The following is a 3483-nucleotide window of genomic DNA, read 5'->3' as shown; positions in this document are numbered from 1 at the left end:
ACACTTTAGAAGTGGGTAAGCCAGGTAGTTCCTCTAGAAATACATCCTGATAATTCTTAAGATAAGGGTACTTTTTTTCGAAGGATTCTTTCATTTTTAATCTAATCTCCTCATCTTCTAAATGTAATTATCCAGATACATGGGTTCGAGTGGTTCCCTCAGGTCTTCTATTTTTATGAAAAAGATCTTCACCCCTTTCTTCTACATCTTTTAAGTTGCATAGCTTAAATATTACAAGGTTTTACTTTGTTCATTATTCCTTGAATGTTCATAGGTTTTCCTCAGCCATCTAGGCATTCCAATGTCTTTGTAAGACTATCCATCTTTGCCTTGTGTTCACTAAGCCAATTTATTCCCATGATAATGCCACATGACCCTAGAGGTGCTACATACAAACTAACCTTAGTAGAGAAATTTGTGAAGTCTACACAAAACTCAAATAAACATTGATCTACCTAAGCTTTTGACTGATTTGCATACACAAAAATCCAGGGGTTTTTCGTAAATCCAATTCTTTTTTGGGAATTTACTCAACAGTTTAGTGGATATAAAACATTTTGTTTCTTTAGTATCAATTAATATAGAGACGGGGTTTACATAAATCTTACCCAAGGTTTCTGTGGGGCCTAATTGTTTCTCTTCTTGGCAGTTAACCAAGCCTGCATGAATCTTCTATTAGAAGATGACCTACTAAGGAGGCAAGGGAGGTCATGTTTGCTGGTTGTGCATTTGTTAGAATGTTGGTTGGCGTAGTAGTCTCTACCACAAGTGAAAAAACTTTTGTCTAGTCCCTTCCTTTCATTTCCCTTGTTGTCATTGTAGCCACTAGAATTTCTTTTTGATTCCTTTCCATTATTCCCCTTGAAATCAGACTTTTTGGGCTTAAAGGTTTTAAACCTATTTTTGTGAGCCCTTGATTTAGAATTGGTTGCACTCCAATTAGCTTTCCTTTTGTTGTTCCAGATGGAATCATCCTTCCTAACCTTTTGTTCCTAATGAATAGCCCTTTCGAGAGATTCCTCCATGGTTCATGGAGCTAGTACATCCACTGCTCCCCCAATCTTTTTATTTAGCCCCATGAATTTTTTTCTCACTTTTAGGTTCCTATCTTGATGATAAGCTATAACATATTTAAAAAACCAAGTGAGTTTTTCCTAGTATCCATGCACTGTCAGGTCCCTTTTCTTGAGGATTTAAAAGTCTAATAGTTTCTGGTCATAAAAAGTTTGTGGTAGCCATCGATTCTTGAAAATAAAGACAAATCTATCCAAGTAATATTGGTAGTCTTAATGTCTAATCCTATTTTGGTGTTTCCCCACCAGGTAGCTACCTCCCTAGAAAGGTGATAAATTCCCCAAACTTCTTTGGAGGATTCAAAGAAACTTCTAATATCAAAGAATTGTTCAATTTATGTTAACCAAGCCTTGACAGCTTCACCAAATTTAGATCCTCAAAATCTAGGGGGTTTAATCTTCTAATGTCTATATAAAGATCATTATCTCTTGTCTCTTTTTCTTTTTGTATGGTGTTATAGGAGGTCAAGTTTTGTCTGTACTTTGAGCAAACAACTCTTTCTCATTTCTCGGAGGAGGTGAGGAGTGATTATCCTCCTATCCTTTCCCAAGTTGAACTACCGAAGCATTCATTCTTTTCTCCATATTTTCCATCCTTGTTTAAGTGTCCTACAAGACTTCGAGTAGCGGGTCCATGGGATTTTGAGGAATGAAATTATGAGGAATGGTTCCATCAGACATCTCATTCTCTACATTATTTTTATTATTTTCCATAGTGTTTATTTCCATAAATATACAATTGGTTCCTTTATCAACATTATGTTTTCATATATATGTTCAGGAAGAGAGAAGATACAATTGTTTGCTCAGAATAAATTAAGTACAAAATGCCTTTTGTTCTCATATTTTTTTTCATTAACCAAAATATAGATCTATTGCTATTGCAACCATGTTTATTTAGAAAATTTCTCCCTCTTTTGAAGGTACATAGAGATACTTTAACAAAATTTCGTAATAAAAACAAATACTCTATTCCTAGGTATCCTATTTGTTTCCTTCATTGGGCTTTTCTTGCTCTTTACAAGGTACATGATAGATCACAAGTGGATTTTTTTGTTTGACATTCACGTTTGAATAAATTTGTTTCTCATGATTGCCTTTCTAGTAGGAGTCCACTTGAATCATTCCTTCTTGATTTGAAGTAAATCATGGGCTAGATTTTCATCATCCTTAGGTACAATACAATAGGAGTAATCAAATTTTGGCATGTTCTTAATTAGACAGAAGAATATAGGATGACAGGGTTTCTTTCAAGGATTAATTCAAGTCTACATCTGGTTTCCAATTTAATATTACATTTTTAGTTTTTTGAGCAAGACAATAATGAGCCCAAGGTTTAGTGTCAAACCTAGAGCTATGATACCATATGTAACAAGCTACTTATTCCTTTCCTAATTAAACAATTAAATATAAACCAAATAAACAATACTTTTCATATTCACATGAAAAATAGTTATAACAACTACTTTACATATTCAAATGAAAGGCATCAATGGTTATAAAAAATTAAACAAATCCCAATCCATTAAAAAAGAGTAACTGATTTAAAAATATTAACCATCTACACATTTATTCAACTAAAAAATGCAAGTACATAAAAGTAAAGTACTCATTTAAAGAAGATAGCTTGAATGCAGATCATATTCGTGCCTTGCACAAGTCTTAGCATCTTTTGGAGAGGAGGGGCTTAACCTCGCAATTGTAGACTCAACTGAGAAGGAACCTACCTACTTGGGATTAGGCATGGGAAAACTTTGTCCTACCACTGAGCATCCTGGTGTTAGAGTGTCGGCTATGAAACCAGGTAGACTATGGAGTCCTTCTCATCAACCCATCTATCCAACTACTAAAAACCATGACCTCTAATGATCACAACAAAAAGCATGCCACCAAACCTACCTTAGGAAGGAATTTACATGAACCCTATGTGCCCGATCATCGATCGCTCAACTCGACAACAAGATTATACACATTGATCACCATGAGCTAACTTAGTCTAAATTAATTGCTTATGTTCAATATTGATTTTTTAGTGTTGATTATTCCTTTTGTCTTATAAGTTATTTCACATAATCTTTGATTATTAGACCACACCCTTCATCTTGACCTTGTTGGTCATCCTTGATGAATCTCAGTATGGTTGTCCCTTGATTCTTGATTAACTATATTTATTATAGACATGATTTCCCAGCCCAACTTGGGCATATAATAGATTTGAAACATAAGGTTCCTTGACATTTCATTATCATAATTTATAGTATCTATGATGGTGCCCTTCCCTATCTTAGATACATACGAGTAATGCCAATATATAGGGATTTCATTATAATGTAATCTTCCATACTATTTATGTTTTGATATGAAATGTCGTAAATATACAACAAATAATTCAAACTGTTTTCATAAAAAC

This window comes from Cupressus sempervirens, chromosome 5 (assembly GCF_028749045.1).
Source record: "Cupressus sempervirens isolate cs-2001-9-10 chromosome 5, ASM2874904v1, whole genome shotgun sequence".
Lineage (NCBI taxonomy): Eukaryota > Viridiplantae > Streptophyta > Pinopsida > Cupressales > Cupressaceae > Cupressus > Cupressus sempervirens.
Note: the sequence above shows the minus strand (reverse complement) of the source record.